The following is an 11,875-nucleotide window of genomic DNA, read 5'->3' on the forward strand; positions in this document are numbered from 1 at the left end:
CAGAGAAGCAGCGGGATTCCTGCCCTTAGGCAAAGAAAGATAGATCAGAACAGGATTTCTGTGCAAACATGAACCGAATCCCAACTTCCCTTGCATGAGAGCAGCCCCATCTTCTGTGTCAGGCAGTTAAATACTGAAGGAAAGGCATGCAGCAGTTCCAATTATGTGGAACAAAAATTAATTGAGGGCATAAGTCTCCGATTCAGCTTTCCATTTATTTTTTCCACAGCACATTATGTGTGAGCATGGCTTGTAACGCAGGCACCTGCAGGGAAAGCAGCCCAATCATCTGCGACAGTGATATTACCTCCTCTTCTTTGGTTTTGGGGTTTGTTTTTTTTTTTCCTGGTTAAGAATTCTGGGTTTTATTAACCCTGCAACACAAGATGTGCGGAGTCTTCCCCTTCCTGACATTTTAAACTGCACATTTAGAGAAATATCTCTTGAAAAACAACAGATTTCCCCCTAAAACAGGCTTTAAAATAAAACAGAGGAAAAAACACAGCTAATTTCCAAGCGAACCGCAAAAACACCGTTGCAAGAGCCCACACCCTTCCCCTAAGATACAAATTAAAGCCCTGCTCGCCCGCACCCCAGTCTGTATAACAGAAATCCTTCCATTGTTTAAAGTCAATTACACACGTTATGGCCCATGGGAAAAGAAAAAAAATCCTGGGAACAGCCCTATTCTGGCACAGCAACGAGGCAGATAAGTGCCTGGATTTTCCATCTACAGCTCCTAGGCACCTCAGCAGTGCCAACACGGGATGTGTCAGCAGCAGGGCTTCTGCAGGCCCAGACTAACAGACCACAGACACGAATACCACCCAGCCTGCTAGCACCAGGTGTTTGCCCCTGCCCACAGGAGAGATGTCACCAGGGGTGCACAACCATCACCCACCCCAGAGCACCCAAGTGCCAGAGTCAAACACACCAAACAGCCGCCACGGCACCGACAGAGGTGTGGAGAGACTCATCAGAAGTGCTGCTGGCAGAATGACGTGGTGATTTGTAGTGGGCTTGGATATAACTGGCAAGATATGGAAGTGTTTGCTACACACCTCACAGGAGGAATATTGATTCTGTGGGAGATTTAAGAGAGGATGCTCTTCCCAACAATCTCGTTTATCCTTTTTAAATAGCATTTGTATTTAGTTACTGCTAAAAAAATATGCTTTCAACTCTAATGCTTATGGGCACTCTTGAGCATATCCATAACCATTCCAATAATCCTCAAAAGATCTTTACCAAATAACACAAAAATATCCCTTCTAACCCATCCTGCACCCATCAAGAAGCCTGTATGTCTCCTCAGGATGGTGCTGCCCACCCTCCTCTGCTGTGCAGGGACCAGTGGGGCTCCCACAGGCTCTGCTGGGACAGTAAAGAGGTGAGCTTGGGAGGAAAATTAATTAGCCATACTATGGTGCAGGATGCTTTGCTCCATATGGCTCAAACACCCAGATTTGTTTTCTAAGATACAGGCCTTATACCTTGGTGAAGCTTCCCATGACCCAGCCACATGCACTTGCAACCCAGAACCCCCCTCATGTGCTGTTCTTTCAACCCCAGAGTGTGAACAGCAGGTTGAGGCAGGGGATTCTTCCCTGTGAGGGTGCTGAGGCGCTGGCACAGGGTGCCCAGAGAAGCTGTGGCTGCCCCATCCCTGGCAGTGTTCAAGGCCAGGTTGGACACAGGGGCTTGGAGCAAGCTGCTCCAGTGGAAGGGGTCCCTGCCTGTGGCAGGGGTTGGAGCTGGAGGAGCTTTAAGGTCCCTTCCAACACAAACCAGTCTGTGATTCTGTGATTGTTCCACTGTTAAACCATGCACATTTCACCCTTCCACTCCAAAGAGCTCATCCTCCTGTACACCTAGCCTTTGCAGGTCAAAGTCCAGCATGTAAGAAAGAGGCTTTCCTTGAGGATGCTGATCCAACACTAAGAAACCTTCAGCACAGTGGGTCAGACTACCCTGCATGTGCCAACAAGCAGCATGGTACCGTGGCTCCAGGATACCAGCATCAGCCCATCCACAGCAGGAGCAAAGATCAGCACTACCAGATGCTGCTACTGCAGAGCAATCAAGACCATTTTCCTTGAAGCCTGGAGGAACATGGTAAATGCATCTGCTAGAAAGTTCAGCCATAACACTTCAACGGGACAAAGGCTCCTGAAAATGCAGATCAGCAGAAACCCTGCACAGGAAGCAGGCTGTGGCTGGCAGGGCTTGGCTGAGGAAAAGCCTCTCCTCCAACAGCCCCTTGCTTTCACCTCTGCCCAAGCACAGCTCCAAAGTAACTTGCCTTATGCTAGACAAGGGTCATCAGATTGAAGCAACACGTTTTGCTAGCAAAATGTTAACAAAAGATTAGCACAGCTCTCTGCAGTGCCAACATCACCAATTTCAGTCTCAAATCAGACACTCGGAGCAGCTTGCCACTGCCTTGCTGGCGAGGCAGATTTTGTGTTTCTAAAGTACCTTATTTTTAGGCACAGTTATCAACCTGCGCATCACCATACATGCCCTACTTTCTGTGTTTTCTGTATCTACTCTTGACCACAGTCAGAGACGGTACACTGCCTTGGCTTGCTGCTCGGACAATACAGTTGCTCTGAAATTCAGTTTCAAATATTTATCACTTCTTAGTTTGAAAAGATGATTCTGGAGGCTGTAAGTTAACTTCACTACGACCATGGTACCAGAATTGCTGGTGCTGCTCTCCTCCTCCTCAGTCTAGATCTTACTTACTTACTTCTACGATTTCTGGGACTACAAGCACTAGGGCTTTGCTGCCACAGGCCAAGGAGAACCAAAGAGAACCTCATGATCCATGAGCACAAGGTTCATCCATCCTTCTCTGCTGTCTTAATATGAAGCCATGCTGGGTGTGCAGACAGCCAGACCTGCCCAGGGCAGAGACTGTTTCCAAAAATATGGAGATTTAAGGGCCAGAACTCAGCTGGGAAGAATGGCTGCTTTTAAAGAAGACTTTCTGGCGGGCATCCTGAGCACAGGTACCCACCCTGCCACTCGGGATGTACCTCAGCTGAGTATTTGTTTTGAGATGCAGTTTTAATTGGATTGCAGAAAAATCAGTGTTCTGGCAGTGAAAATGCAGTTCAGGTAGCAGGGGCATCTTAAAAGACAGAGATCTGATCTGAGCCTGCAGGTGGTGGAGATGGCCCTTCTGTATGTCAGATCTACAGCACAGCTCCCACCAGCTGCTCCGGTGGGTTAAGGAAGTCAGCAAGCAAAGTCTACCTAGTACAAAGCCCCTCTTAATTTAACACACCAGATGAGCTCTTGCTTAAGACCTCCCTAATAACAAGACAAGTCCTACACAAATCCCCAAACCTAGGCTTAGCACCTAAACAATGGTGCATATTAGCAGACACCTCACAGCCAGCGTGGGGCTCACACCTTCCTTGGTCTTTATCCTCTGATGGGTATTTGACCCTTGAGCTGCTGAGCACTTGCAGCAGAATCTGTGCTTGTGAAGTGCTGCCAACGTCCAGCACTGCCACTGTAGAGCAATGCCTCATACTTGGGGTTTTCCCATATGGATCATTAGAGATGCCATGACTACACAGTAATGGCCATGGAGCAGTTGGGACAAAATCAAGGGAACAGTCATAGATGAGTGAAGCTGTGCATTTCCAGCCTTCCCTCTTCCCTTCCAGAATTACTCAACCTGCAACTCCTGCGCCCTCCAGCTCAAGGGCAAAGCATCAAGATGTGACCGAGAAGCCCCTCAGCCACAGAGCAGAGGCTGATGAGCAGACTCACAAGGAAAGTCTCTTGGCAACACAGGGCAAGAGAAAAGGAGAAGAAAATTGCTGCCAGCTTGTTTGTGTGCACTTAAGGTGGCATTTCCAACCCTGTAATTGCTGCATAATGAATTTAGCAATGGAGTTCAAGAGCTATGATTCATTCAGGCCAAAAAACCATGAGTCAGCCCCTAAAGAATCATGAGATGTTAAAATTATATACATTGAACTTGAGTTTGTCAAATCCGAAGGAGCAGTGTAACAGCAGAGTGCCTCAGCACAACCCAAAACACTGTGCAAACATCCCCCTCCTCCTCCCGGCCCAGCCACAGGACATCATCTGCAGCTACCACCTATGCCCAGCTCAGGTCACTGGCTCCAGCTCACAAGAAGGTGCCTGATGCTGTCTCTCACCCAGTGCTCACACAGAAAGGGAATTAGGTCCCAACCAGCCTAAGAAAAGATCTTTGTGCAACCCTGCATGGTCCTCAGGGGAGATGAGCACTCGGGATGCTCGTGCCACTGTGCAGGACCAGCGCAGAAGCCATACAGAGGAGGTGAGCAGATTTGGCTGTGGGAAGCTCCAGCCAGGGTGTTAGAGCAAACCGGAGAGCTGGGAGTGGGACAGGAGTGCAGATCTCTCTATGGGATGGAGCAAGAAATAGGGTAGATTTCCTACAGAAAAGGATGCCAGCGTCAAGGAGCGTGTGTGGATTGCCAGGAGGCAATGCAGAGAACACCTCAGGAAAAGTAGGATTTTTTCCTGCCTCTGCTGGGTGATCTTGCTTAAGTCATGCCCTGTATTCTGTGCTTACAGAGCTTGTATATAGGGGAAGGAAAGTTATTTTGAAGTGAGATAGGGTGCGAATTCAAAGCAGAACAACTATTCTGGGTTAACTCCCCAGGTAACTTCTTTCTAGAATGGCAGGATCTTTTCCTAGTTTAACTCACTTGAAAAATAGATTAGGCCAATGGTTCTCATCTGCAAGGCCCTGGCAGCTGGCCTGCTGCTTTGAGAGCACCTTTAATTAGAGCCTGGATATGGGGACATGGGGGCTGCAGGATGCCCACAGTCCAATTTGGAGACATATTAAGCTAACCCAGGAAAGAAACAACCGCCTGCTGGAGGGCTTGCACAGGCCCAGCTTGAGCAGGACCTGCTGCACAGCAGCTCTTCCTGCAGCAGGCACACGGGGACACACCTCGGTGGGGGGCCAGCCCATGGAACATGCACTGCCAGCCATAAACCAAACAGTGCTTCGTGAAACCCATGAGCTGCACTTTGCACCAACCAAATGCCTTCTTATAAAGCCATTTTTGTTTGAGGTTCATTTGAATTTACCATTTATCAAGCTTCCCTTTAGCCTCATTAATCACATCCTATCAAAGCTCTTTCAAATGCAAACATAGAGAAGTACCCAGCAACTGCACTTCTCCTTTATCCTTCTCCTGCTGGAATTATGGAAGGCTAAGGAGCAGGAACTGTCTCCTGCTTTTCAACTACTTCCCCCGGGATGAAATCAGCTGACTATCCTGGAAAAAAACCACACTGATCTCTTTCCCTGCCAGCCAGCAACACACACGGGCAGCAAACGTGCAGGAGAAAAAGCATCCCTGGGACAGTGGAGGGGAGAGGCAGAGAGGTGGCTCCCAGCAGCACTGGTAGCTCCCATCAGCACATGGATGCTGTCTCTGGAACCAGGGACAGCCAAGACACCTTTGCCAAAGGTTTGGCATTCCCTGCCCAGGCTTCTAGAGCCAGAAATCTCACAGCTCAGCTAACCCAGGTCAAACCATACACCACTTGTTTGCTTTGTCAGGGTATTAAGGCTCAGCCTTCCTCAAGCTATTCTTTTCTTTCCCTTGGTGCCTACATGGCTGTTAACCCCAGTACTGACACACGTCTGGAAAACCTGCAAGGAAAAGGTCCATTAGGAAAAATGGCATTACTCTGAAAGTAACACCAGCTCATGGAGGCGCTGAGGGGTGCCGACAAGTTCAGACCCCGTCCAGTATCACCAGTTCAAACTGATGAACCCTTTCCCACTTTCCCGTGAGACTGGAGGTGCACTGTTCATTCCTCTCACCTCCCAGAGTTCACCAGCTTTTTCCACTGCCATTCATCCATGCTCCTTGCCCAGTCCAAGTGCAGGACTGCCCCCCGAGGTGGGAAGGTGCCAGCAGCCAGGGATTCACATCCACTGTTACCAGTCCCTCGAGCTGTGCCCCACGCTACGCCCGCTGCCGAGCAGGACCCGGCACAGCAGTGGGCTTTGGCTTACTCAGAGCTGCAGTCTGCTTCTGAGTCCTGTGGCTCTCCTGCACCTCCACCCCAGCCAGCAAAGCACCAGGGCTCTGCTGTCCTTTCAGGAGTCCTAGAAGCAACCACATTGGAAAACACCTTTAAGATGACCAAGTCCAACTGTTCCCCAGCACTGCCGAGGCCACCACCAACCCATGGCACTGAGTGCACTGTGTGAACACTTGCAGGGACGGTGAGTGCAGCCCTGCCCTGGGCAGCCTGTTCCAATGCCTGAGCACCCTCTGGGGAAGGAATTGATGTGAATCCCAAGTGTAAACCTCCCCTGGCGCAGCTTGAGCGTCACCATCAAAGAAAAATAATTTAAAATTTAGAATAGATATATATATATATAAAGAAAAACAACACTGGACAGCAAGAAATGACAGTCTACAAAATAAGATGCCCTAAAACAAGACTTGCACAAGTGACACAGCTGGTGCCAACCCGCAGCAACACAGGCAGAACGGTGCTGTCGAGATGAATGAGCAAGGGAGCACGTGGAGAGGAGATGAGGAGAGACAAGGAGATTAATAGAAGACGACAGATTTCCAGTAAGATTGCGATAAGCCTCTTTAAACTTCCCTAACAGACAAGCCAGCTGGCAGGGCCGTCCCGGGAGGTGGTGTAACCTGACTAACAGCCTTGCACGGAGCCGCCAGCTGACCCCTTTCACACATCCCCACTCACTCCTGCGGCTCTTCCAGCAAGGAGAGCTGAGAGCGCCGTGCCTGGATGCTTCTACATCAGCACCTGCCTGCCAGTACAGCCCTCCCTGCCAAGGAGCCACCAGCCCCAACTGCTTTCCACAGCAAGCAGGCAGCGTGGCTGGGCTGGCAGCAGGCACAGCGCACCCCGTCCTGCGCTGCCCCCTCGGCCAGCCACTCAGCAGCTCTGGCTGCCCACGCCAGGGCTAATCCTGACCCACGTTCCCAGCACACAGCCACAAGCTGCCAGGCACTCTGAGGAGGCACATCGCTCTGGAATAGGGCTTTGCTGAAGCATGGATGGGGATGGCAAGGTGATGAGTGGGGCCCCTGAACCAAACTTCAGCCTCCTTCTTAAACTCAGCTCTGCTGGGATCCCTGGCAGAGCCAAGTCCTCCAAAACCATTACACCCCAGTGAGCAGCTTCACATCCTGAGGAGGAGGAGAGGGTTAGCCACAGAGGAGGCTTGGAACGTTGAGATTTTTAACATCCCCCTGCTGCTGCGCTCTGGAGAGACCCCCCTGCAGTTCCAGATCCAGCTCTGGGGCAACGGCACAAGAGGGAAATGGAGCTGACAGAGCAAGTCCAGAGGAGTCCACAGAGCTCCTGCGAGGGCTGGAGCAGCTCTGCTCTGAAGCCAGGCTGAGGGAGCTGGGCTGGGGCAGCCTGGAGAAGAGAAGGCTCCTGAAGGGGAGACCTTAGAGCAGCTCCAGTGCCTAAAGGGGCTGCAGGAAACCTGGAGAGGGGCTTGGGACAAGGGATGTAGGGACGGGCCAAGGGGAATGGCTTGAACCTGCCCGAGGGGAGACTGAGCTGAGCTCTTAGGCAGAAGCTCTTCCCTGTGAGGGTGCTGAGGCGCTGGCACAGGGTGCCCAGAGAAGCTGTGGCTGCCCCATCCCTGGCAGTGCTCAAGGCCAGGTTGGACACAGGGGCTTGGAGCAAGCTGCTCCAGAGGAAGGTGTCAGGGGTTGGGACTGGGTGAGCTTTAAGGACCATTCCAAACCAAACCAGTCTGGGATTGCATGATACTATGATTTTTATACTTTCAGGAACAATAACTCCAAAACCCGATGGAGGTGGAGTGAATACCATGCACAAATATGACTGAGTTTAGTATGTCCCGTTTTCAGTGCCACAACAAAAACCCCTAAGTGTCTGAAAGTGGAGGTATCACTTTGGGCAGCAAAAGGTTTCAGAATGCCAGAATGCCAGTTTGTTTGATAACAGGCAAGTTTTTCTTCTTAGGCAAATTAGCTGGTGATATAATTTGCCCACTAAAGTCACTGAATCATCACCTAGCAGTTTCAAAGGAGACAAGATGATCTGCAAGCCAATTTTCCCCCTCAAGCCCTATGAGTGATTCGAAATGCAGTTAATGATAATGGCTCATAAGCATCTGGCAAAGGACTTGAGAGTGCAATGTATTGCCCAAGAAGAGACTGACTTCTTTCACACCAACAAAACTAAGCCTGTGAAGAGGTAGAACCTGATTTTGCTATCTTACTTTACAATCATTAAATACCCAAGAGCTCCCAAACTTGAGTCAGACCTAGGTAAAAGGGAAAAGGAGAAGCAGATCCAAAACCACCTGAAGGAAGGTCACACTTTGCCACCAGTGAGCAAGAGGGCTTTTTAAGAATGGGGATAAGAAAGGAACAACATCCCCAGAAGGCTTAGCACGAACCCTGTATTTTTGCATTTATGTAAGATAAAATTCAGACATGCCCTCAGCCACAAAAGCTTCATTATTTGTCAATCTCAGGCTCTGGAACCAGTAAACACCGGTTGATGTTTTTCTTCTTACTGGATGAAACGTGCCTAGAGGCAACAGGCATTTTATAAATTATTAAACCAAGGGAAAATGAGGTTCCAACAAAGTGGCTGCAGAAGCACCAAGGAGCTCGTACAATTGGTACCAGCAACTCACACAGAGTCATTTTTCATGCAACAACAGACTCAACAACAAGACATTGTTAGGAACAGGCAGCACAGACACGTGGTCTTGATGGCAAGAAGGCGACACAGTATCTCAGCATTTCATCCCATCCACCACAGATATCTGAAGTTCAACACTTTAAACTTGGGTTTTCTCATGAGATACACACATTTTCCAATCAGAAGGAAAACAAACTGCTTTGCCTTTTGGGGGACTTTTTTTGACCTCGTGAGACATCTCAAGACATGAAGTAAAACCCACAAAAATAATGTAAAAAGTATATCTTCAATATCATCCATTGGTCCAACCCTTAGCGTAGAGATTAAGAAAGGAAGGGAAATCATAAATTAAATCCCGTTCTGCATGTTCAGGATCTAATACATTACATCTTTCACATCAAACACAACCCCCTTCCAGGCTAGGTTCAGTTCCAGCCAGAAAACTCTGCTCTCTCTGCCTCTGCTCCCGACCATAAACCCTTCCACCTCAGAAAAAGCACAGAGCAATGGTGGCAGGGCTCAGGGTCAAGGTGGAAGGCAGGGCAGGCAGGAGCCCGAGGCTTTCTGCAGGTTTGTTAGGAGGACTCAGGGTTCATTCAGGGTATTGGCCTGGTTTGTGAACCCTCTCCTTTCCCCAGCCATTTGTGAAAAGCCACTTTTTCTGCGATGCTATTGCAGCTTGAAGCATCCTCCATCCTACCCCTCGAGTGGTTATCACAATGCAGAAAAGATCTTTTCAGAATAAGTAAGCAAAGATCTAAACATGAACTTGTTGGCTTGTGAAGTCAACGAGAAGCATCTCTGGCAGCACTGCCACCTCAAACCCGGAGTAAGCAAAGATCTAAACATGAACTTGTTGGCTTGTGAAGTCAACGAGAAGCATCTCTGGCAGCACTGCCACCTCAAACCCGGAGCCTGAGAAGGGGCTGAAGTTCACGGTAAAGTTTGTCTGGTCTGCCTGTATCTGAATGTGACTGTCTCCAAGAAAGACCTTCATCTCCCACAGAAACCAGCAATTGCAACCCTGATGCCATTTCAGGAATTACGGTTGCTTGTATTTCTGCTACCTCCAGCGTGTTTCTTCCGCACCCAAATCATGCCAGGGTTTATAAAGGCAATAAGCAAAACCCACCCACGAGCAAACGCGAGAAATTACCGTCCTGGGCTCTGCAGAATGCCCCTCGGTACGAACACGCACTCCAACACCACCGAAACCCTCCCATGGAATAAAAACCGCTTCAAGGGGTACTCGCCTCCTCGCCACGAGCTGCGCTACGGCGCGGTACGGTACGGCGCGGTACGGTGCGGTGCGGTGCGGTACGGTACGGTACGGCGCGGTGCGGTACGGTACGGCTGCCCACATGGACCGAGGCGACCCCCGCGAGGCGGCTCCGGCCAGTCCGGTCCAGCACCGCGCAGGGCTGGAGTTACCCCAACTCCGCGGTGCGACCGCAGCCGCTGCCCGGGCCGCGGTGGGGACCCCGCGGAGCAGCCGGAGCGGGGAGCACAGACCGGGGACACACCCGAACAGACGGACACAAGCGGGGGGGCACACGGACACCTCCCCCGCGCCGGGAGGCCCGCACCGCGCCCACCGCATCCCGCTCGGCAGCTGCCCCCCCCCCCCGGACCGGACCGGACCGGACCGGACCGGACCGAGCCCACCCAGCTCCGCCGCCGCCCGGCCCCGCACTCACCCGCAGCAGCTCCCTGCGGCGCAGCGGGCCCGGCGCGGCAGGCGGCAGGCGGCAGGCGGTAGGCGGTAGGCGGTAGGCAGCAGGCAGCAGGCAGCAGGCAACGGCACCGCGCAGCCCCAGCCCCCGCCCGGCCCCGGCTCCGGCCGCAGCTCCGCCCTGGGGCGGGGACGTGGGGGGGGCCCCGGGGCCCGCAGGTGGCTGAGGCGCGGGGCGGGGAGCGGCAGCCCCGGGGGTGCGGGCTGGGCTCGGGCTCCTTGGGGTTGCGGGGGTAGAAGCTGTGGCTGCCCCATCCCTGGCAGTGTTCAAGGCCAGGTTGGACACAGGGGCTTGGAGCAAGCTGCTCCAGTGGAAGGGGTCCCTGCCCGTGGCAGGGGTTGGAGCTGGAGGAGCTTTAAGGTCCCTTCCAACCCAAACCATCCTGTGGTTCTATGATGATTCTATAAATAAACCAATACTAAAGAAGGTGCCCAAGCTGCAGTGGAAGGCAGCCATCACACCTGGGCCTTCCTGTGGCTGCCGAGTGTGGCTGTAGCTGAGATTTGCCCTCACTGCTGGCTGCGCACAAGCTGTGGGATGCCCTTGCCTGCACTGGCAGTGGAAGAGCTGGGGAGGGACCTGGGTTAGAAACTGTTTTGCCCCTGGTTCAGTGTAGCCAAGCACAGCAGCAGGGTCCTGTATGCCACAGAGTGAATCGATGCTAGGGATGAAGTCCAGAGCACTTTTGAGGAGAAACTACATCCCTAATGCATATAACCAATGTAATATTCATGTCAGGCTGTTAAAGCACAGTGACTGAGGCTGGCAACAAACACCATTCCTGAAGAATGCCTCATGCCCATTTTATAGACGGACAAAGAGAGGCAGATAAGAGTCTTTGCCAGGAGCCAAACCTGTCTCCAGAGCTGGGAGAGAAGCCAGGAAGCCTCCTGGGCCAGGGAGCGGCACTGGGAGCCCACGCTTACCTTGTGCGGGCTGGGAGCCGTGCAGAGGGAATTCCTGCTGCTGCTGTCAGGTGGTGTGTCTGGGACCGGCTGCCTTTCCAGGGTGAAAGAGGTTTCAGGAGGTTTGGAGGATTAATCACCACCGGCCGTACTCCTCCTTGAGAAAAGGCCTCCACCCACACCTAACAGAAGAGCAGGGAGACAGCTCTGACCATTGAGCTGCAGGGTTTCATTCAAACGTTGCTGCTCAACAAATGCCTTCTGCTTTGAAAAGCAACTGGCTCCTTTGAACAAGACAACATAAGGGGAAGTGTTTATGGGTAATAAACCTGGACTTTGCAATTGATTGTTCAGAAGTGTGAGAGAGCATCCAGAGCGTGAAAGTCTGCTGAAGGTGGGAGTTTTCTCCAAGGAGTGTCTAGGAGCTCTGTCAGGATTCATATATTACTGATGCAACACAGCAGAACCGTGTTTTAAGAGTCACCAAGTGACACATGGAGACATGTCTTATTGTGTACAAGCTTGTTT

At 51.5% G+C, this 11,875-nt stretch overlaps 1 protein-coding gene across 1 annotated transcript in view; it reads right to left on the reverse strand.

Annotated features, from left to right (window-relative positions):
- The window catches only part of PPP1R16B (protein phosphatase 1 regulatory subunit 16B), a 55,424-nt gene extending 44,954 nt beyond the window's left edge, over positions 1-10,470 (reverse strand). Inside the window, exon 1 of the mRNA XM_061380079.1 lies at positions 10,407-10,470. The gene's annotated coding sequence lies outside the window, so the exon portion shown is untranslated. The remainder of the gene's footprint in view (positions 1-10,406) is intronic.
- Between the last annotated feature and the right edge of the window lie 1,405 nt (positions 10,471-11,875).

The sequence above is a fragment of the Neopsephotus bourkii genome, unplaced genomic scaffold (assembly GCF_033783945.1).
Source record: "Neopsephotus bourkii isolate Nb327-2 ecotype Australia unplaced genomic scaffold, CSIRO-AGI_Nbou_v1 NB_1787, whole genome shotgun sequence".
Lineage (NCBI taxonomy): Eukaryota > Metazoa > Chordata > Aves > Psittaciformes > Psittacidae > Neopsephotus > Neopsephotus bourkii.